The sequence below is a fragment of the Podarcis raffonei genome, chromosome 14 (genome assembly GCF_027172205.1).
Source record: "Podarcis raffonei isolate rPodRaf1 chromosome 14, rPodRaf1.pri, whole genome shotgun sequence".
NCBI lineage: Eukaryota > Metazoa > Chordata > Lepidosauria > Squamata > Lacertidae > Podarcis > Podarcis raffonei.
The window spans coordinates 45,186,396-45,210,688 of record NC_070615.1 but is presented as its reverse complement, the minus strand read 5'-3'; the positions used below and the strand labels follow the sequence as shown (position 1 = coordinate 45,210,688).

General features: G+C 47.2%; 1 protein-coding gene across 1 annotated transcript in view; it reads right to left on the bottom strand.

The window, feature by feature from the left end:
* Positions 1-17,937, bottom strand: part of EMP2 (epithelial membrane protein 2) — a 31,223-nt gene extending 13,286 nt beyond the window's left edge. The window contains exon 1 of the mRNA XM_053364576.1: positions 17,784-17,937. The gene's annotated coding sequence lies outside the window, so the exon portion shown is untranslated. The remainder of the gene's footprint in view (positions 1-17,783) is intronic.
* Positions 17,938-24,293: the final 6,356 nt, after the last annotated feature.

The window sequence follows — 24,293 nt, the reverse complement described above, 5'->3', positions numbered from 1 at the left end:
AAAGTTGGAGTTTGGTTTGGAAGAAAGCACTTGGGTTTTCCTTTCGGCAGGCCAAGGCAGGAAGCTGAATTGCTGTTGAACAAACAGCTCGCTGTTCAGGTACACAATAGGCAGGGGTCAAAAAGTTTGCCCTGAATGAAGCAGAGACCACTCAAGGGTGGGCTGGGGTGCAGTTTGAGAGAGAAACAGAAGGCATGTAGAGTTTGGATTTGATATCCCGCTTTATCACTACCCGAAGGAGTCTCAAAGCGGCTAACATTCTCCTTTCCCTTCCTCCACCACAACAAAGACTCTGTGAGGTGAGTGGGGCTGAGAGATTTCAGAGAAGTGTGACTGTCCCAAGGTCACCCAGCAGCTGCATGTGGAGGAGCGGGGAAGCAAACCCGGTTCACCAGATTACGAGTCTACCACTCTTAACCACTACACCACACTGGCTCTGACACTGTCCAAGATGGGAGACTCAGTATCATCTCATCCATTTGCCAAACCCAAAATAAGACACAGGCCTTGTTCCTCCGGCTCAAATGTCTCCCTTAGAAAAAGGGGAATATGTGCCCTCAGCTGGGTGCTTAGGGTTAGGTCAAGGTTTACTGCATTTACAAAGCCTTTCCCACAACAGAAAAATCCTGAAGCAACAGGAATGAAACCCAGGAATAAAAATGAGACAAAGATATATAGACCCCACACAACCAGCCATGGATGCCGGCCAAATTCCTGGGAAAATAGAAATGGTGAAAAGTTGGTCCCGTAGAACCATAGAGTTGTAGGGCTGAAAGGAACCCCAAAGACCATCTAGTCCAACCCCCTGCAATGCAGGAATCTCAACTAGATCATACATGATAGCCAAACTTTGCTTAAAAACCTCCAACGACGGAGAAACCACCACCTCCCCAGGGAGTCCATTTCCACTGTCCAGCAGCTCTCACTGTCAGAAAGTTCTTCCCAATGTTTGGTCAGAGTCATTTTTCTTGTCATTTGAATCCATTGGTTTGGTTTCTACCCTCTGGAGTAGCACAGAATCACAGAATTGGAAGAGACCCAGCGGCTCTCAACCTGTGGGTCCCCAGATGTTGTTGGACTACAACTCCTATCACCCCTGAGCAATGGCCTTGCTAGCTAGGGGTGATGGGAGTTGTAGTTCAACAACATCTGGGGACCCACAGGTTGAGAAAGGCTGATTCTAGTCCATGGGTCGGCAAACTAAGGTCCGCGGGCTGGATCAGGCCCAATTGCCTTCCAGGTCCGGCCTGCAGACGGTCCGGGAATCCAGGCAGCCGGCGTAGTGCGCACGATGGTTTTTGCGACTCAGCCAGGCTTGGGGGACAAAAGTGAGACAAGCGGCTGTTCGAGAAAAGCCCCTTCTCTGTTCGTCACGCGCAGCAATCTTTTCTTCCGGGGTGGGGAAGAGGGAAAAGGAGCCGCAGTTCGGATTTCCACCATGGAGCTGCCAGCGACTGACCTCAGGAAGGGCAGTTGCGGCGGCAGGGGCTCAAAGGCATCTCGGGAGCGACGCCTGCCGGGGTCTGTGGCAACGGTGCTCCCTGCCAAAGGAAGCAGGGAGCACCTGGATGGCTGCACTCCAAAACAGTTCTGCGCTCTGCTGGGGAGGCCGCCTGTTAGCTACACGGTACGAGCCATGGAAAGGTAAATAGGTGAAGGAAGGGAACTTCCTACATATGTGGTGGTCCTGTGCTAAGGTCAAGGCTTTATGGGACATTATTTACAATGAATTAAAAAAAATATTAAAATATAACTTTAGCAAAAAACCAGAGGCATTCTTATTAGGGCTAACTGATGAAGAAATTAATAAAAAAAGATGTAAATTTATTCATGTATGCCACAACGGCAGCAAGAATCCTCTTGGCTCAAAGGTGGAAGCAGCAAGAACTCCCTACATTGGAAGACTGGAAAATAAAAATGGTAGAATTTGTGGAGTTGGCGAAGCTGACGGGGAGAATCAGGAATCGGCCCGAAGAAAAATATCAAAGGGACTGGAGCAAATTTATTTATTATTTGAAAGAAAACTGTACTCATTTAAAAATGTTTGTAGCATTAACGTGAAATGTTTTGTAAAGTGAAATTATGATGCAGATTTATAAATAAGAATGTGATTTCTTAAGGTGATTATAGATAAAGAAATGATTATGGGAATGCGAAAGATATGTTGTAGGCTATAGGGATGTCAGAAAAAGAGGTCAAAGCTCACTTTGAGCAAACAATATGTTGTGAATATGTGTATTGAGTTAAAATGAAATATGGAAAAATTCAATAAAAATTATGTTAAAAAAAAGGAAAGGTAAATAGCCGCCACCGCCTCGCCTTCCCTCACGCAGATAAAATAATGTTTTTGCTTGAGTGTCGCCAGCCTTAGTGTGGCCAACGGCTTCTCCCTTCACCCACACATGCGCACACGCTCTCCAGGGCTGACTGGAATGGCGCACTTACCTCAGCCCCCCCCCCCACCTTATGAGAGAAATAACTGTCAATGCACAAAACGCAAAGGAAGCAGCGTGGGTGTATGAGGGAACACCCCCCAAAAAAAAAATCACATTTGGGCAACGTTGGGGTTGGTCCCAATAAGGGTTTTTGCCAAAAATGCAGGTCATAATCGTAGCAACATATAGTCCGGCCCCCCACAAGATCTGAGGGACAGTGGACCGGCCCCCTGCTGGAAAAGTTTGCTGGTCCCCGATTCTAGTCCGATCCTCTGCAATGCAGGAATTTGCAGCTATCCCTTACGGGGATCAAACCTGCAACCTTGGCATTATCAGCACCTCACTCTAACCAAATTACCAATCCAGGGTCACAGAACCCATGTTGGGTACCGCAATCCTGTGCACTCTTGAACCACCCTCTTGCCCCCTGAAAAAAGCACTTTTGGGGGAGCTGCATAAGTTCGTGCCCCCCAAAAGCGCCTTTTTTGCCGACTGAGATTGTGGCACATGATGTGCGTCCCGGTTTTTTTGTTCTGAAAAAATTGGATGGTATGGCACCTGTCTCAACATGACTGCTTCCCTGCAAGCTGGTGATGTGCATTTTGTCTGAGGAAAAACCCAGAAGCTGAAACAGCTTTGTCTATTCGTTGTACCACTGAAGTATCCCAGATACTGAAATTTGTACTGCACATCACTGACTGAATATTGATTTTCCCCCAAGCTTGCATCGGGCCTGAGTGGCATCTAAAGGTAAAGGTAAAGGGACCCCTGACCATTAGGTCCAGTTGTGACTGACTCTGGGGTTGCGGCGCTCATCTCGCTTTATTGGCTGAGGGAGCTGGCATACAGCTTCCGGGTCATGTGGCCAGCATGACTAAGCCGCTTCTGGTGAACCAGAGCAGCGCACGGAAACGCCGTTTACCTTCCCGCTGGAGCGGTACCTATTTATCTACTTGCACTTTGTGCTTTTGAACTGCTAGGTTGGCAGGAGCAGGGACCAAGCAATGGGAGCTCACCCCGTCGCGGGGATTCGAACCGCTGACCTTCTGATCAGCAAGTCCTAGGCTCTGTGGTTTAACCCACAGTGCCACCCACGTCCCTGTGAGTGGCATCTACTCCCCTATAAATCCTGATCCTATACAATGTTCTTTTTCAGATCCAGGTTTCTCTGGCCACAGCTGGGATTACTATTTGGAATAAGACCTATTTGAATAGTTTCAAACGAGGCCTGTCAAAGCTATTTTGACATATTTTCACATATCCTTCCAGTTTGCATTCCTTATCTCATTCCTTCTCTGGGTTGTTTTGACAGATTGTGTGCTGCAATTTCCCAGGGGGAGAAGGGCATTTGGCTGGACTTTTGGCGGAAACAGGATGCTCTGGTCTGGTCCAAGAAGGCAGTTCTTAGGTTAAGACTCTGTCTTCCTCAGACTGGCAGAACTTGAGGGCTCAGGCCAAGGCAGGGACTTGACTTTTACGCCGTTATACCGGCTAAAGTGATTACCGTATTTTTCGCTCTATAGGGCACAGTTTTTCCCCTCCAAAAATGAAGGGGAAATGTGTGTGCATCCTATGGAGCGAATGCAGGCTTTTGCTGAAGCCTGGAGCGCGAGAGGGGTTGGTGCACACCGACCCCTCTCGTTCTCCAGGCTTCAGGAAGCCATCCGCAAGCCTGCGGAGCCCGGCTGGAACTCTTGCCGGGCTCCAAAGGATTGCGGATAGCTGCCTGCAGCTCGAAGCCCGGGGAGCGCGGCGCTGTGCACCCCGGGCTTAGGGCAGCTATCCGCAAGCCTTCGGAGCCCGGCGGGAGTTCCCACCGGGCTCAGAAGGCTTGCGGATAGCAGCAAGCTCCGGGAGCGATGGCGAGGTTGAGCGCAACCTCGCCTTCGCTCCTGGACCCCCAGCCCCGAGGCTAAAAACGAAGCCAAGACAGCTAGCGGGATCCAACCCGCTCGCTGTCATGGCTTCTTTGCTTTTTGGGGCTCTGGGGGGGATTTTCTTTATTTCCCCCCCAAAAAAACTAGGTACGCCCTATGGTCCGGTGTGCCCTATAGAGCGAAAAATACGGTAGATCACGCTCATGCAGAATTTCCATGGCAGGGATTGAGTGAGACCCGGGATGCCTCCAGACCGTTGCTATTTTCTGGGATTCCAGCGGATACCAGGAAATTAGTTTTGTGCAGTTGAAGCAGATTAGAGCACTCTGTTGCACTAGTGGGACGAATCCACTTCCAAAAATAAACTGATTTTTGCTGTTAGGAAAGTGACAGGGAAATGCATTGAAAAGCGGAGAGTGAATGAAGGACCAATGGGAAGACATTAAAGGAAAAACCCAGGATGGACTGTCCCAGAAGCAAATCAGAACAGTTGCATAATAAAGACAGGTTATAATCTAACTCCTTCATAAACCAGGTGCAAGAAAATCAGGATGAATGTTCAACAAATAAGTCATCTGGGAGAGCCCCTTGTGCTACAGTACTCTGCACCAGGTTTCTCTAAGTGCAGAGTAAGAGAAGGAATGCTCATTCACACTTTTGCTTGCGCTGTATTTTGCTAATATATACCGATTAAGATACTGATTAATGCAAAAATGCAATCTTGCCTGCAGAACTGAAGCTCGCATTAGCAAAATATCTCTCTGGGTTTTCCACTGATAAGATCGTATTCAGCGGGTAAGATCGGGTTTTTGCAGCGTAGCGTACATAGCTTTATTTATTTATCTATCAAATTTAAATTTTGCCACCCCCCCCCGAAGGAGCCCAGGTCGGCAAGCCATCCTATGTTTTCGGGGGGGGGTTTATTTTAAAAAAACGTTAAAACTATGAACATCTTATAATTGATCAGGATGCCCATGAGCCAGGGGCGGAAGAAAGGGGGGGTGTGGTCCGTCCCGGGTATCATCAGTTGGGGGGGGGTGACAAAATGACAAAAATATGAGTTGCTGTTGTTTTCTAATGGGCTTTTTAGTTCAGTCCAGAAACGTAACGTAAAGCGGCTGGCGCTAGGCACCTGCCCACCACCTCTCCCTCAGCTGCCCCCCAGCTGAGAGGGAAGCCGAGGAGGGGCTCCACGCCACGCCCCTGCCTTGGCTTGCCCCACCCCACTGACGGCTCTTCTTTCTCTGGCTTCATCCCCCTTCATCCCTCCCTCTCGCCCGCCTTCACGTTGCTTCCATCTTCCCCCTAGTCGTCCTCCTTCCTTCACTCTTGGCTTTCTCCCCACTTCCTTCGCCGCTCCCCACCCCCCGGTCTCTTTGATCTTCTCTCCCCTCGTCCATCCCACCCGCTTTTCTCTGAGGTGCCCCACGTCTGGTTTGCTGGAGGAGAGAAGTTGGAGGGTACCCATCCCATCCAGTCAATTGCAGCAGGGGCTGTGTATGGATCTCCGCCTCCTGCCCCCTCTTCCTCCTCCTCGTCCTGGTTTTCCCTGCAACCTCAGCAGCAGCGAGAGCAGCTGCCGGGGGGGGTGGCCAGGCAGGAGGGGCTGCAAAGGGGCGGAGCTCCTGGCATCACCCCAGAACGAAGTGGAGCCCCAGCTGACGCATGCACCGTACCAGGTGCCGGAGCGGCTAGTGACACTGCTGCCGGGAGCCTAGGAAAAAAGATCTCCCTTGAACAATCCAAATGGAATTGGCTTGTCGACAGGCTGAAGACCAAATTGTCCACCGCCAGCCTTTGTTTCCTTGAAAGAGAAAGCCTTCCTCCTTACAGAGGGGAGGAGTTGTGAGCGGTAGCAGTTTTCCGCGTTGGCAGGGGGACGTTCCGGCCCCTGTCCAGCTGGCCTGGCTGACATGCCACGCCCCCAGGTAGCCAACCAATCATGTGGAGGCTTGGCGGCGGGGTTTAGCAAGTTTTGTAAGGAGGAATATATGAAATATTGCAAAGAAGATAAAGAAGAGAGACATTAGTTATGAGTAATAGCGAAAGTAAGAAATGTAAATTAAGTGGGAAAGATTGGAAAATTTTCAGATGTGATTGGCAGAAGTAAAAAAAAATTGTATAAGATAAATAAAAGTATGTTTTATAATTGTTGAAAATTTTATATATATGTGTGTGTGTGTGTGTGTGTGTGTGTGTGTGTGTGAGAGAGAGAGAGAGAGAGAGAGAGAGAGAGAGAGAGAGAGAGATTTAAAGCTGCGAAACTGTAAATCGAGAGACTGTGCATCTCAGCTCCTTTACTGGCTTGTAAGGATTTACTGGGATAACCTGTGTGACACATTTAGGGAACACTGTGTTTTTGTGTGTTTTTTAGAAAACAAAGTGCAGCTCCAGGCGTGGCAATCAGGCCACTGGCTGTGCCCAAAGGGTGACCCTATGGCTGGCGTTTCCTTCCATTCTCCCTAGCAACTTTTTGCCCAAGTGGGGGAGAAGTCATTGAGATGAGTCCGGTGCCGCCATCTTAATTGTCCTAATAACATCCTTGTGAGAGTCTTGAGGCTTATCATCCTGGAGCACGAGGAAACTGTCCTTCATGGACAGGGTTGCCTCTGTCCTTCAGCTGATAGCGTTGATCCTGTCACATGCCATTTGTCAAATGGGTGTGGGGATGTTAGAATCATCGAATACAGTTGTACCTCAGGTTACATATGCTTCAGGTTATGTACACTTCAGGTTACAGACTCTGCTAACCCAGAAATATTACCTTGGGTTAAGAACTTTGCTTCAGGATGAGAACAGAAATCATGCAGCGGCAGCGCAGTGGCAGTGGGAGGCCCCATTAGTTAAAGTGGTGCTTCAGGTTAAGAACAGTTTCAGGTTAAGAACAGAGCTCCAGAACGAATTAAGTACTTAACCCAAGGTACTACTGTAGTTGGAAGGAGACCTCCCAGTGGTAGACCAGTCCATTCCCTGTAATGCAGGAATCTCAGCTAAAGCATCCATGGCAGATGGCCACCCAACCTCTGCTTAAAAACTTCCAAGGAAGGAGAGTCCACAACCTCCCGGGAGAGACCGTTCCACTGTTGAAGAGCTCTTACGATCAGAAAGTTCCTCCTGATTTTGAGTCAGCATCTCCTTTCTTGCAGCTTGAATCCATTTGTTTGGGAGCAGGAGGTCAGCACCAACACTTTGAATTGTGCTCAGAAACGTACTGGGAGCCAATGTAGGCCTTTCAAGACCGGTGCTCTTGTTTAGTTTAACCCTTCACTGAGAACCATGAGGACTAGAATCCTACTTTAATTTTAAGGAAAGGGCTGGAGCTCAGTGGAAGAGGATCTGCTTTGCAATATAGGAAGTCTGAAGTCTCCAAGTGCAGCTGGTGGAGACCCCTATTCAAAATCCGAGAAGGTCACTGCCAGTCATTGGATCATGGAGTTGGAAGGGATCCCAAGATTCATCTAGTCCAACCCCCTGCAATGCAGGAATCTCAATTAAAGCCTCCATGACAGATGGCCATCCAAACTCTGCTTTAAAACTTGCAAGGAAGGAGAGGCCACAATCCCCCAAGGGAAACCGTTCCACCATCCAACAGCCCTTTGAAAGAATATTGGAAATTCAGGAACAGATTTTAGATGAAGATTGGGAAAGAATCTTTCGGCAACCACCCTTTGTTGCGACGTCTCGGATAATCCAGGAACAGGGGTTGAAGTTGGTACAAAAATGATATTATACACCTGTAAGGTTATATCATATTACAAAATCTGGAAGTAAGAATTGTTGGAGGAAATGTGGAGTGATGGGAATGTACAGTCATATGTGGTGGGACTGTCCGTTAGTTAATGAATTTTGGAAACAGATTGGTATAGAAATATCGGGAATTGTGGGTAGGAGAGTGGGAATATCTAAATTAATGGTTCTTTTTAGTCTGAGTAGCACCGAGTTAAAAACAAAAGAGGAATGTAAATGGGTAAAATTGATGGTAACTGCAGCCAGATAGGTTATAGCGAGTAATTGGAAAAATGCTGAAGAGCTAGGGGTGAACCAATGGAGGAAAAAACTGAACAATATTATAATTTTAAAGTATCTAACTGTGAAGATACACAGAATGAAAGGGTTTAAGATCAGTGAGAAAGAGGAGGATTGGTTTGAGAAGATTATTGAATTATTTGGGCAGGTTTGAACAATTTGGGGCAATTAAAATGTTAAAATGTTAAAAGTTAAATAAACTTTGTGGATGGAGGAGTGTTAAGTTATACAGAAGTCTACATATGGTTGATTTGAATATGTTATTATTGATTATGTATACCCAATGTATCAGCCGCCTGGGGGTTTCACTGTTTGTGTTTGGTTGTTGGTAAAAAATAAAAAATTAAATACAGTGGTACCTCGGGTTAAGTACTTAATTCGTTCTGGAGGTCCATACTTAACCTGAAACTGTTCTTAACCTGAAGCACCACTTTAGCTAATGGGGCCTCCTGCTGCCGCCGCGCCGCCGGAGCATGATTTCTGTTCTTATCCTGAAGCAAAGTTCTTAACCTGAAGCACTATTTCTGGGTTAGCGGAGTCTGTAACCTGAAGCGTATGTAACCTGAAGAGTATGTAACCCGAGGTACCGAGGTATCTTCCATGTGACTGCCCTTAAGATATTTGAAGATGGCTATCATATCTCCTCTCAGTCTCATCTTTTCCAGGCTAAACGTACCCAGCTCCCTCAACTGTTCTTCACAAGGCTTGGTTTCCAGACCCTTGATCATCTTGGTTGCCCTCCTCTGCACATGTTCCAGCTTGTTGACATCCTTCTTAAATTGTGGTGCCCAGAATAGGACACAGTGTGTAAACAATACTGAGCTAGATGGATCAATGATCTGACTCACTGTAAGACAACTTCCTGTGCTGCCACATTTCCATCAGAGGCCTGTGGCACTCTCCCTTTTCTTCCAGGTTTAAACATCCATCATCCACAGCTCCATCACTCTGCAGTCTTCTGTCCTGCATATTGAACTCAGGGCTGATGGGAATTGTAGTCCAAAATCTCTGATGGGCACCAGGTTCTGCAAAATTCCGTTCCACCACAAAAGAGCTGCAGATGTTGCAAAGGCCCCCTCCACTGAACTAATGCGGATGGGGTTTTTAAGATAAAACCGGTGTGAGAGGGAGATAGGTTCCCGATCCAGAAGCTACCACAATATTATCTTCCCTCAAAACATTTTAATTTCTATTGATACTGATCAAAGATATACAAAAGTTTATACACAACATCAAGTATCTTTTTATAACACCACCAGAATAAAAGAAATGCTTTTAAAACCTAATCTAAAAGAAACAGGAGCAAAGAGAAGGAAAAAGAAATCAAAAGAAAAGAGAGTGAGGAGAACAAGAAAAGAAAAATATGGAAAGGCTTCCAGTTCTCTGCCTGTCAGCTAAATATAGTAACTTATTCAAAGTATCCACTCAAATTGGACATCCTACTATTCTATTTTCTACAAGCCAATATTTTTCCATCTTCAAACCCAGATATTATGAGCTCATTTTTCTTCTTCCATGCAACAAGTCCAGAAGAAGGTTTCCAATCCTTAATAAATGTCAGCAATGGTTTTTCCTCTGATTAAACACATTAAATCAGCCACCACAATATTCTGAGGACACAACCACGCCATTGTCTGACGCGTTTCTGCTGCTAATTCCCAAAGCGTAGCTCTTTCCTCACTTGTTGGCCCTGAGACTCCCACCCCATTTTGAAGGTTGACTCACGAGCTTGACGGGGCCAAAGGAGCAGTTCATCCACAGGATAACCGGGCGGGGAAGCGACTGTCTGTCAAGATCTTGAGTGGCATTCTCTGTCTCGCCACTATATTCCGTTCAACTTTGGGGTGTGCCCGACTTCCACCCCTCAGCCAGCCAGGGCAAAGTCATGGCCGATGACAGCCGTGCGATTCTTAGCAAAACTTTCCCATGCCTTGCAAGCCCCTTCACTCACCCAAGATGACACTTTCAGGAAACAGGGTTTGGGCAGAGAGGGATCAGAGTTCGCGCAAAGTTTTAGCTCCAGCCCTTGTGACTCTGCAATGCTTAGGGCTTTTTTAAAAAGCCGGTTAAAGGGCACACAGACCAGGGAGGGGGGAAGGTGGGGAGAAATTCAATTCAGTTTGCATTCAAAGGCAAACCGACTTAATTCGTACTTTCCAAAGCAACTCACAAATCAAAATGGAGGCGGCTTTTGACATTCACGCTTCTGCAAAATTCACAGCGCAGTTCTGCAGCCGAGTGATGTGTACAAGAAGGCATATACTAAGGTACAGGGGTATATGTTGCTTAAAATGATATTCAGTGCTACCTTCGTTTTCACACTTAATCCGTTCCAGAAGTCCGTTCCAAAACCAAAGCGTTCCAAAACCAAGGCACGCTTTCCCATAGAAAGTAATGCAAAATGGATTGATCTGTTCCAGACTTTTAAAAACAACCCCTAAAACAGCAATTTAACATGAATTTTACTCTCTAACGAGACCATTGATCCATAAAAGGAAAGCAATAAACAATATACTGCAGTCACACAATCGATCAATCAGTAGCTGAACTGGGTTCCACACAGTCACAAAAACAAAACAAAAAAGCCACAGAAACAAAAATGCAAAATATATAGCAAAAACAGACGGACCTCAGCGTAACCCTCAAAATGGAAGTGCAGCACTCAAAATGGAAGTGTAACACTCAAAATGGATCATGTTCGGCTTCCGAAAAAAGTTCGCAAACCGGAACACTTACTTCGGGGTTTGCAGTGTTTGAGTTCCAAGTTGCTTGAGTCCCAAGGTGTTTGAGAACCAAGGTACCACTGTGCACAAATGCATTACAGGAGGGCTATTTCCAAAAATTTGCAAAAGGTGCATCTCTTAGGCAAGACCGAATACAAAAATGTGTATGTTGTGGGAAATTAGCAGGGAAAATGCTGGTTAATTTTCCGGCTGGTGTTAAAAGAAGAACCCATTTGGAAATGTGGAGGACTAGATTTAAGACTGGAAAAATGAGGAACTGAGAGGACAAACATTGATCGATTCGCTCATCACTATGCTGAGCCCCAGAAAATGCGGTGTTTGTGTGTGGGGGGGGTGCCTTTCCTTCCCTGCTCATTAATGACAAGGAAACCCCATGGGAACAAAACCTAAGAAGATCAGTGCTGGATCAAACCAAAGGTCCATCTAGGTGAGCATCAGTCAACCACTCCCTCAGTATTGGGGCACTTGGCCAGTGGTGAGACCAGCACTTGGAGGGGTTGGTCTAGATGACCCCTGGGATTCCCTCCAGATCTACAATTCCATGTTTCTGTAACTTTTGGCTCCTCCTCTCCTTGAACTCTTTCCATCCCAGCTGGTCAAGAGAACAGCTGCTCTAGCTTAAAGACTTGCACCCAGGTGTGCCGATTTCCTCCTCCCTCCCCATCTATTTTCCTTTTGTGCCATGTCTTTTGAGATAATCCCCATTTAAAGCCACCTATCATCGCATGCAGAGACAGTGATTTCTGCAGCTTAATGCTGTGCTGTGGAAAGAAGGGTTTCCCTTTGTCCTGATCTTTTCTTGTCAATCAAGTTTCCCAGGGATACTCTGCACTCTAGTTTTATGAGGGAGAGGGCAAAAGCATTCTCCATCTTTTACAAACCTCTGTCCCATCCCTCTACCACCACCCCTCGTATTTGCTTTTGGGGTGGGTCAGAATTAAAGGGCCCCCAAACCTTGTAGCTTTCCTTTGTAGAGGGTATATTACTCTAGGCACTAAAAGATCAATGCAGAACAGGTTGCACCGACATAAAGATGTCTGTACTTTTGTAACCTGGGAAAATCTTTAATGGGAACATTTTTAAAAAAAAAATCAGAACAGGTATTATGTGGCACCTCTGCCCATGCCAGTTCTATAGATCGAAGCATACCAGTGAGGTAAAGCAATTGTGCAGGTAAAAAGGGTTTTTAATTGTTGCGGGATTTACATGCTAAGAGTAACACCTTGAAATCAGCCTTGCAGCAATTTGGCAGCCAGTGCAGAGCTCTGAGTGCAGATGTTCCATGCTGACAAGGCCTCCCCCATGTCAGCAATCGTGTTGCAGCATTCTGCACGAACTGCAACTTCTGGGTCAAGCACGAAGGAAAGAAGCCCCACACAGAGTGCACTGTAGTAATCTGGACATGAAGCAATTAATGCATGCGGTCTAAACCACAGAGCCTAGGGCTTGCCGATCAGAAGGTCGGCAGTTCGAATCCCCGTGTCGGGGTGAGCTCCCATTGCTCGGTCCCTGCTCCTGCCAACCTAGCAGTTCGAAAGCACAAAGTGCAAGTAGATAAATAGGTACCACTCCGGCGGGAAGGTAAACAGTGTTTCCGTGCGCTGCTCTGGTTCACCAGAAGTGGCTGAGTCATGCTGGCTACATGACCTGGAAGCTGTATGCCGGCTCCCTCAGCCAATAAAGCGAGATGAGCGCCACAACCCCAGAGTCATCCGCAACTGGACCTGACAGTCAGGGGTCCCTTTACTATAGCCACGCCTTCGCAAATATAACGTTTTAACTGCATTATACAAATGTGACACTAGATGGCGATGGTGAGCTTAGAGCAAATCAATATATTTTTCAAAACGTTTCTTTAAAACAGTATTTTCACAGCAATTTTTTTTATACATGTAATGGGAATTGGGGGGTTGCTCGTGCGTAAGTTGCCGCCACTCTCGGCGAGGTTGCCTGGATAAACCTTCCCTTGGCTGGACAGTCCTGAATCCGCGTCTGTCTCAGTCACTGGCAGAATCCGTCAGTGGGTGTTTCCTGAACTTCTTCCAACATAAAAGTTCCTTGACGGATAGTCTCCGCCTAGCCTCCCTGCGCGGAAGTCTTCTGCGCAGGGTGGGTGTGGGCAGTGGAGGACCTGTGCTCTCCCCGCTGGTCTCTGGCGAAGAGTCCTGGAGCCATCTCTCCGAAGCCCGCCTCTGCCCGCCTTTCTCCCTGGTGTAACGCTGATTTCCTTCCCCGCTCGCTGAGTCCCCTCTTTTCCTGCTGGGACCTTCTCCGGCATCGCTTGGGAGCCCTTCCTCCACTCCTGGCTGCGATGGCAGTTCCCTGACAATACGTGTCTAGATCCCCGCCCCCGAATGGCCATAGCTTTCGAAACAATTGCAAGTTCCTCAGGACAGAGACCTGTCCAATAGGATACTGCCTTCCGTTAGGTCAAACCCTTCATCCATCTAGCTCCATATTGTCTACACGGACTGGCAGAGGCTCTCCAGGATCTCAGGCTTGGAATTGGCCTGCGAGCGCTCCAATTGGGGAACAGCCTTTACCAAAGGTGTCATGGTTTGAAGACGCTCAAACTCAGGACGAAAGGGAGAAACGTGCTAAGAGGAAGGCACATTTGGCAAACTCTCACTGTGATCAACTCCTGCCCAGAAACCAATGTCCCCACTGTGGAAGGACGTGTGGATCCAGAATTGGCCTCCACAGAAGACAATCTTACTCAGCTAAGAGGGATCACCAAAGAAGATGATTTCTAGTCCTCAGGACTGAACCCAGGGGCTTCTGCATTCGAAGCAGCCACTCTGCCTCTGAGCGACAGCCCTTCCCCTGACCCCAGCCTCACCAACAGATGCTGTACCTTCTTCCCCTTGGAACTGAACCACCGGGGACAGCGCATAGCAAATATTTGTGCTGCTGCCACCCTCGAATGCACACTCTTTGGTTCCGCCAGAAGAGATTTCTGCTTGAATGGCATTCCCTCCCTGGATAAATTCTATCCTGTGAGAGAGCTGGGTGCTGGGAGCTCAGTGCTACAGCTTCTGTTTTTCATGCAGAAGGCCTCAGGTTCAACCCCAGACTTCTCCAGGTAGGGCTGAGAGAGACTTCCTCTCTAAAACCGTGGAGAGCTGTTGCCAGTCAGTGTAGACAGCTCTGAGTTAGATGGACCGGTGGCTGACTCAGCATATATCGCAGGAAACAGCCTTATAGAGCGTTCTCAAATTCACATGTCTCCATCTCCACTGCCAGGTGTAGTACTATCATACAAGGTGTTTTGTTCTCAGTCTTATAGTCCTGCCCCGACTCTCCTCCCCCTTTAGCCACACCCATTAAGCACAGCCGCCTCCCCTCCTTGGCCACACACCCTTTCCTTAAAGAAGCAGGTGGAGTTGGCTATAATAAATAAGAGTGCCTCTGAGCGTGTGCAGAGAGAAACACCGCTGCAGACTTTCCACTTGGAATTAAGGAGCAGGGATTCCGACGCAGTCCCAAAGCCCCACGTTTCATCCCTTGACACAGTCCAACAAAAACTCAACAACTTGAGATTGTAAAGTCTCAAGTGTGGCCCAGCTGTTATCCCTGATAAATTGTATGCATCTGTTACAGTACTTGCTCAGCATAACCACTGAACCTGTTCATTTCCATTCCAAAACACCGTGTTATTTTAAAAGCACAGCAGCAGCAGCATAAAGCATATGTAGCATTTTGGAACAAGGTTTCTGTTAAAATCAGACAAGCACCTGCAGTGTTGATATTCTGCCCCCTATGGAAAGCCTTTTGATTTCACCAAGTTTTGTTTGTTTGGAGAATCTGATTCCGAATCTAATTCCATCTGCTCAGTATTTTATCATCCAATTGTGTATTCATGATTTCAGTCTACACCACCATGATTCTCCACCCCTTATGAGTTGGCAGCTTATAGATATTCTTATTGTAAATGAATAAATGCATCTCCCTGTCAATTTGTGCAGAAATATAATTCATCACTTCATCACATTCCCTCTAATTGGCTGTTTGGCATTCCAGATTCATTCTGATTGGTAGTTCAGCATTCCAGATTCTGGCCCCATTCACATATTTAAAGCACGATGACTCCACTTTAAATAGTCACAGCTTTCACCAAAGAATCCTGGGAGCTGTAGTATGTTAAGGGCGCTTAAACTTGTTAGGAGATTCCCTTTTCCCCTCCCAGTGCTACAATTCCCAGAGTGGTTTAACAGCCAATCCCTCTTCCCAGGGAATCGTAACTCTATGAGGGGACTAGGCAATCTCCCAAGAACTCTCAGCACCCTTAAACTACATCTCCCAGAATTCTTTGAGGGAAGCCATGACTCTTTGATTTGATATAAGACTGCTTTTAATGCTCCTTGTTCAACATGTTCCAAATGCTAAGCGAGTTGTGAAATGAGCTAAGTGCTCTTGAAATCAAGCGCCTCTAAAATTCCTCTTCGAGCCGCAGGTACAACAACCACCAAAACTTCTAAATATGCACCAGCGCCCATTTGTGGCCTGATTCATGCCAACCATTTTGACATGGATAGTCCCTCGAGTTTTGTTTGCTCGGTCTTGCAGGATTTGCATCCGCAGAACCAGTCACAGGGATGGTTCAGCAAGTATCTCGGGGGCACCACAAAAGCTTCTTTTCAAAGAGATCCGTGCCAACAAGGATTTCTTATTGATTCAGTCTCCAGCCCACTCCATCCCCTTTGGGTGGGTGGGCAGACAGCATGTCTAATCCACACACATGGAAATGCAGTTTTTTAAATGAATGGTGTCACTGGTAAAACGTATTTGTGAGTAGGCTTTAAAATTGTTTGTAAGTCACTTGGAGACCTTTAGATGTCTAGTAAATAAAAAGGATTGCATTTTAAGCTGTCCTTAAGACCAGTTCCAAGCAGATGGGGAACATGAAATTCTTGTTAACGTTAGCATACAAAATACGGTTCTATGAGGCTGGCCAAAATGTTACATTGGTTTCATATGTTCATAAGGGGGTTCTTTTTTTCTCTCTCTTTTAAGTGCATTCACAAATTTCCAGATATGAAGCAACTGGGCAGATCCACACAATGCAACTCAATGCACATTTAAAGCACTTGACTTCCTCCAAGAAATCATGAGAACCACCGTTGGCAAGGGTGCTGGGAACTGTAGCCCAGTGAGGGGGCAACCTAAAGTTCCCAAGATTCTTCAGTGGGGGGGGGGAGGGAAATCATGCACTTTGAATGTGTGCTGGGCGTGCATGGGAACTGTGGTCGGTTTGTTTTTTAACCTGAATGTGGATAGATCTATGCATTACATTTTGCACCCTCCTGAAACAGATCCCCATTAGCGATGGAATTGGTGGACTCAATACGCAAATGATTTCTCTTTTGGGAAGGGCGAATCCAGCCCACCCTTCCGCTTTGCCACAGACTTTTGCACCCATATATTCCAGCCACTTGGGGTGTCAATCCTGGGAGACTCACAGCAGCTGGGATGATCACAAATCTATTACTTTGTTCAGCTACTGCTTTGCATAGAGGAGATTCGATTCCGGGAGAAAGTAGTACAGCATCTGCTTTGCATGCAAATAAGTCCAAGGATCGACACCTGGCGCTGCCAGGTGGAGCTGGAAAAATACTCCTTTGCCCTAAACCCTGCAGAGCTGCTGCCGGTCCGTGCAGGGGATAATGGGAAAGGCGCACCGATGCCCCGAGTCTAAGGCCGCTCCCTCTTGCCCCTTGATCCTTTCTTAACTGGAGATGTCAGGAACTGAACCTGGGACTTTTTGCAAGCCACCCACGAGCTGCCTCTTGCTCAGCTATGACGACCCTCGTGTGGGTAAATAATAAAGCCACGAAACAGAATTTACACTTAGCCGGCCACGATGGGTGCTGCGCGCGCGCGCGTGCAGGTTGAAGCTGCAAAGCGAGCCAAGACGCAACCACAAAGCGCAAACCGACATGTGGTGAAAAAGCTTGGCTGAATCCAAGAGTAATCCCCTTTCGCCCCACTAGAGGGGAGACAGTCGTCAATCCACAAGAAATGCCGGCCACCCGTGTGGGGGCTCAAACCCAGGAAAACATGCCAGGAAACAACTTTTAAAACACACACACACACAAGAGAAAGATCTACTTGCATGCAACCTGGAGCAGCCCGACGGTGCTAACTTTGTGTGTGTTTTTCTTAAAGACAAGAAACGGATTTAAACCCCCCGCTCTGTAAAATCCAAACTTGCTGCTTCTTTCTCAGATGGGGAAAATATATATATATACTTTGCATTTTAGACTGATCCACACAAACACTCCTTGATTTCCCCTGCCTGCTTTGCATCTGAAATAAGCGCAGTGCACACAAAATTGCAAGGGGAAACGCAGGGTTTTAAGACGACGCCCCCCCAAAAAAAAAAACAGCTGCAGAAAAAAGGCACTTAAGAGGGCGGCGCGGAAGAGCGAGAATTGCTCTGAAGTTGTTTAAAATCGCTCTCCGCGCCTTTCTTTTCCTCCTCCTTTGTTAGCAAAGTTCCTCTCTAATTCGCACCGAGATCCTATTTCGCTTTTCTGCATCCCTTCCCTTCCTTCTCACATCCGGCTCCCAACCTTTTTCTTTTTGCATTTAAAGAAGGGTCCATAATTTCCCTTAAAATCTCTTCCTCCCCCCCTCCCCCCAGCCCCAGCCTCCCACTCTCTCCAAGTTTTTTTTTGGTTGTTTTTTTTTTGGCTACTCACCGGCTGGGGTTATTAGCCACCGAGGGCTGGCTGGGTTCTTGTTCACAGGGCTGGCCGAGGCGGCGGAAAGCGGAGCTTGTTTTGAAGGGCTGCCCTTGGCCGCCGCCTCCTTCTGGAGCAATTGGTGATGTCAGAATCCGAGCTGGGTGTGGAAAAGGGGGAGAGGGGAAGAAAAGGATTTTTTTTCAAATGTGCCAATCAATCTCTCTCTTCACTCTCTGCAGAGCGGCGGGAGAAAGAGATTTAAACAAGAAAGCCCCAGATCTGCAAATTTCACCCACCGACCTCCACTCCCAAATGTTTAGGGTACGTTCCCATAACTGGGGAAACTGGGAGAGGGGCATTTGTTTGTTTCCTGCCCCATCACAGGAATAAACTATCTTCCAGATGTTCTCCCTTGCCTTGTGAATTTATGGCTGCAAATATGGTGTTCCTTCCAAGAGTTGTGCTGCTTTGCCCCGTCTCTGAAGTTTCAGAATTTTCATTCTCCGTAAGGTTTTTGTAAGCTGCAACTTGGCTGAGCTTTTTCTTAAAAATGGACATTCTGCGTTTTGCTGAGCCGAATTAAAAGTGTCTTCTCTCCCGTCCTCACTCAAATTGTACTTAATCACGTTTTTTTTATATAAAAAAATATTTTAAAGGTGTTGGCTTCAAACTACATTTTTAAAATACAACAAAATACAGCAAAAAAACCCACCCCACCCTAAATTACTTTAATTTTTGAATTTCACACACGCAACAAACCTGTTCCACCTCCCAAGCTACTGAGATCACTTAAAATTGGATTTCACTCAGTGAAATATTTCTTTAAAAAAAACCAACTAAAGCCAAGAATCTCTTGCAAGCAAGTTGGAAACATGTGTGGTGTCTGTTGAAAAGGCTGGTGGATAATTAACAGTTATTTTCTTAATGGGCACTGATGACTAAGGCTTTTTCCTCAATGGTTTTTGATAGCTGATGGCAACTGGTAGTACTATTTCATACTTATTTATTGCATTTATACCCCCAACCTTTTCCTCCAAGAAGTTCAAGGTGCGGTTCTCCCCCTCCTTGTTTAATCCCCACAAAAACAACCCTTTGAGGTAGACTCAGCTAAGAGGCAGTGACTGGTCCAAAGCAACCCAGAGTTCCACTTTTTAACCCATTCTTTTATACAGTACAAAAATAATAATTCTGATGTCCTTGTATATTCATTTTTAAAACACATACTTTATTTCATTTATATTGATAAGGCTTTGGGGTCGACAATGACTTTATTTGTTCATCAAGGGGTCTGTGAAGTCAAGGTGTTTGAGAAACTGTGCCCTGTGCCTTTATTATCCTAACTTTGGTCTCCTGTTCAACCTGCACCTATCATAGATTCATGGAAGTGTAGAGTTGGAAGGTACCCCAGTGGTCATCTAGACCAACCCCCTGAAATGCAGGAATCTCTCTACTTTAGCATCCAAACCTGTTTTTCTAGATTGTAATGTGCTCAGGGCAGGGACTTGTACCTCACAATGCACGTGCTGCGATGAAAATCCATTTTGTTTCTCTTTATTTCCTTTCATAAATATGTGTACATTGCTCGATTATTCAAGGGAAAACCCTCAAGGCGATTTGCAAAGGGAATAAAGCAATAACATTACAGGTATTACCTCGGAACTTGAACGTAATCCGTTCCGGAAGACCGTTCGACTTCCGAAACGTTCGAGTTCCAAGGCGCAGCTTCCAATTGGCCGACAGCTAGGTTTCTGCACAGCAGAAGCCATGTGGGACATTTGTTTTCCGGGGAATGTTCAAAAACCGGAGCAGTTACTTCCAGGTTTTTGGCATTCGGGAGCCGAAATATTCGAGAATAGAGCCGTTTGAGTTCTGAGGTACCACTGTGCAGTGGTTAAGAAGTTAATTTGTTCCAGAGGTCCGTTCTGAACCTGAAACTGTTCTTAACCTGAAGCACCACTTTAGCTAATGGGGCCTCCCGCTGCCGCTGCACCACTGGTGCGCGATTTCCGTTCTCATCCTGAAGCAAAGTTCTTAACCCGAGGTACTATTTCTGGGTTAGCGGAGTCTGTAACCTGAAGCATCTGTAACCTGAAGCGTATGTAACCTGAGGTACCACTGTATCAGTAGAAACAGTCAAAAGCAACTACAGTGGTACCTCGGGTTACATTTATCTTAATAAATGTCATCACACAGGCAATTGGGTGTAGCAGCATCTCTTCAGAACAAACTGCTGATTTTGCCAACTTAACAAGTCAGCTTAGCTGCAAACAGCTGACTTGCTGGCTGGAAGGAGCTCAAACTAAGTGAATTATAGTTGAGGGACATCCATGCTCTGTCCAAGGCGTCTTTGCTCGAGAACAGTGAGAGGTTTGTGCTTCGAGAGGGACATGTTCTCTGGCTCCCAACCAGGCGCTATAGCTGAAGGGGAGACATAAAATCAATCAGCCAACCAGCTCCAAAGCCAGCTGCTACTGAAATGTAAAAGCATTTAAGGCCGGGGTCAGCAACCTTTTCCAGCCGTGGGCCAGTCCACTGTCCCTCAGACCATGTGGTGGGCTGGACTATATTTTTTTGGGGTGGGGGAAAATGAACAAATTCCTCTGTCCCACAAATAACCTAGAGATGCATTTTAAATAAAAGCACACATTCAACTCATGTAAAAACACCAGGCAGGCCCCACAAATAACCCAGAGATGCATTTTAAATACAGTGGTACCTCGGGTTAAGTACTTAATTCGTTCCAGAGGTCCGTTCTTAACCTGAAACTGTTCTTAACCTGAGGTACCACTTTAGCTAATGGGGCCTCCCGCTGCCGCCACACCACCAAAGCACAATTTCTGTTCTCATCCTGAAGCAAAGTTCGTAACCCAAGGTACTATTTCTGGGTTAGCGGAGTCTGTAACCTGAAGTGTATGTAACCTAAAGCGTATGTAACCCAAGGTACCACTGTAAAAGGACACATTCTACTCATGTAAAAACACACTGATTCCTGGACTGTCTGTGGGCCGGATTTAGAAGCCAACTGGGCCGCATCCAGCCCACGGACCTTAGGTTGCCTACGCCTGATTTAAAGGGAAGAGGCTGATATCAACCGGAAAAACCCAGCACATCCCCATCATACATAGGTCTTCATAGGTTGGCTGCATTTTTATCCCATTCTCACTCCAAGGAAACTAGGTAGTATTTATAAGGATCCTCCACCTTTTCTCATTTACTCTCACGACAAAACTGTGAGGTAGGCTATGCTAGCCAAAAGCCCCTTCCTTCCAGATCAGCTTGCCAGGTCAGGAGCATCCCAGACCCCGAGGTTTTCAGCGCCCACACCTGACACCTAGGAGCAAGGCATCTGGTGATGTCATGGAGGGGAGGCCCCTGGTGATGTCGTGAGGACAGCCCCTGGAGACGGAGGTTAATTGGGAGAGGGAAGTGGAGGAAGGCAGATCTTCCCAGAGTGTCTCTGCTATAATTTGCAGCCAGCTTCTGCCAGGCTTGTAGACTTCTTAATCTCTTTATGAAAGGCACTCTTGCCCACCAGAAGAGGCAAGCCCTCTGCCTGCCACCTGGAGAAGGCCAGGTAAACCTGGAGACTTCAGGTCAGGTGTGGCAGTCTGTCAAGGAGACCAAAAGGTCCAGGCCCAAAAGTAGCCTGTGTCTAAGGACCCAAAATCCTCAAACACCTCATCAGGAGGATTCCTCGTGAGCAAGTAACCCTTGCAACTTCCTTCACCTGTGGTTCAGGTGTGGTCTAGGAAGCCTGAATATAGAAGGTCTCCCTCCAGAGTCTTCTCATTACTGAAAGCAATACAGACTTCTGGCTTGTCGTTTCCAAACTTGGTCTTGTTCACTTGCTACCTGGGCTGCCTGTGGGATTGAACTTGCCTCTGGGGCTGGTTTTGGCGCCTCAGCCGATTCCCTGGGCTTGAACCTGGCTTGCTTGCACTGCCCTCCACCTTTAACTCTGCTCTCCTCAATGTGTGTTTTGGTAAGAGGCTGAGGCTTCCAGCCATTGGCTCCCTCTGTCCCCTGAGGGCACCAAGTGGAACATGACACCCAAGTCAGTTCTCCCAAGGGTGGCCAGGCTTGTGCATTGCCTACACAAAGGGAAAGCATTGCCAAAACAAGAGGACGAGTTTGCTTAACATTTGCACATGCTAATTTAAGTGCATAGGCACACATTTTGGAATAATGGCAGTAGGCTGGAGATTTCATTCCACGAACAGGCTATGAGGACCCTTTTACACCTTTGAAATATTGCAGAACTCAGTGGGTGGCATATCTAAGGGGCTGGTAGCCAAGATGTATAGCTTGCATGTCACAGCCAGTGCCAGATTTATGTATAAGCTAAACAAGGTATAGTTTAAGGCCCCAGTCTCTTGGAGGCCCCAAAAAAATTTAAAGGGGAAAAGAAACTGGATACTTCTTCTTAATTGTCCATAAATTACAACATAGCATATATTCAACACAAAAAACAGCGACAATTTGTTGTTGACAAAGGACAGCTGGACATATAAAGGGCCCCATTACCTTCAGCAGCTTAGGGCCTCATCAAACCTAAATCCGGCCCTGGCCACAGCTGATATAGAGACAGCAGAAAAATAGGTGGCTATTTGGGAATAAATTATTGGAATTGTGATCATCGTCATCTAACATAAGTTTTGTGGAAGCAAATTGGGATGAACGCTCAACAAATGTGTCAAACGGAAGAGTGCAATCTGTCTAAGTGAGTGCTAACTGTCACTGTCGTGGGACGCGGGTGGCGCTGTGGGTTAAACCACAGAGCCTAGGGCTTGCCAATCAGAAGGTTGGTGGTTTGAATCCCCACAACGGGGTGAGCTCCCGTTGCTCGGTCCCTGCTACTGCCTACCTAGCAGCTCGAAAGCACGTCAAAGTGCAAGTAGATAAATAGGTACCACTCTGGCGGGAAGGTAAACGGCATTTCCGTGCGCTGCTCTGGTTCGCCAGAAGCGGCTTAGTCATGCTGGCCACATGACCCGGAAGCTGTACGCCGGCTCCCTTGGCCAATAAAGCGAGATGAGCGCCACAACCCCAGAGTCATCTGCAACTGGACCTAACAGTCAGGGGTCCCTTTACCTTTACCTTTAGAAGGAGATTTGCTGCCTAGGCTTTCAAATCTCCTTTCCTCTCCATTTCATAAGGAGATTCCAGCTAAACATTAGGAAAACCTTTCTGGTGGTAAGAGCCGCTCGGCAGTGGAACAATCTCCTTTGGAAGCTGGTGGACTCTCCTTCCCCGGAGGTTTTTGAGGAGCGTTTGGATCGCCATCTTCCAGGGATACCTCAGCCATGGTTCCTGCATTGCAGGGGCTTGGACTAGATGACTTTTGGGGGTCCCTTCCAACTCTACACTTCTACAATTCGATGAAACTGGGGAGACAATCGTAAAGATAAACGAATGCAACCTATGACTGTCAAGCCCAAAGCCTTTGGTGATGCGTAATCACAGTGGAGAGTGCAGGCTTTGGTATGAGAACAGGGGCGTTCACAGGGCGTCCCTCGCAGAAGCCACTGGACAGGCTGCGCAGTCAGGGCCGCAGAATGTGGAAGCCGGAAATCATCCTTGACATGTCGAGAGCGCATGGCAGCTTGGAGAGCCCCCACCCTGTTCCCTGACTGATGCCACTCGCAAGGCATGGGGAAGTGCCAAACAGGGTGATATCATACTACAAGGCTATCCTGTTTTTGTTGTTTTACTAGATGGTTGCATGGGAGACGTGAGTTGGGAGCAACCACAGGGGTGCAACCCCCTCCATCCTGTCCTTTAAGCCCCTGGGTCATAGCTTCAGTGTTAGCTCTTGTTCTTTTCTCCAGAAGTGGTCCAGCACCACGGTCAAGCATGAGCTTTGCGAGCAAAACGTCCTTGGTTCATTCTTGTGTGGCATCTCTAAGTTAGATACAGAGAGGGAGAGAGAGAGAGAGAGAGAGAGAGAGAGAGAGAGAGAGAGAGAGAGAGAGAGAGAATTGGCCTCTGCCAATTAGTGTAGACCAGGGGGTCACCAACCTAAGGCCCATGGGCTGGAAGCAGCCCGCAGAGGTTGTTTGACCGGCCCACAAGCCACCCCCGAACTGAGCCACCCACTAACGCGCTGCACTAAACCAATGCAGCGCAGTGCGGGGACTGGAAATCATGTCTACGCAGACGCCGGAAATTGCGGGCAGGCACACAATCCGGCCCATGGAGGGTTCTCCATGGGACCGATCCGGCCCAGGCAAGATCGACCTTGCTGACCCCTGGTATAGGCGATACTAAGCTCAACAGACCCCCACAGTCTGACTAGCTGTAAAGCAACTCCCTCTGTTTCTCAAATGCTCTTTCGTTGCAAGTGACTTGTAAGCCCCAGCGAAGACTCCCGCCGGGAACTGCCAAGATAAGCTGGAGAGTTACCTCTGGAAATGTTATTAGCGGACCAGACGCAGCCGAGTTGCCAGAACCATGACCTCATTCCTGAGGCATGCAGCTCTGATTTTGGAGGTCCCTACAAGTCACTGAGCTGGATCACAAGCCATT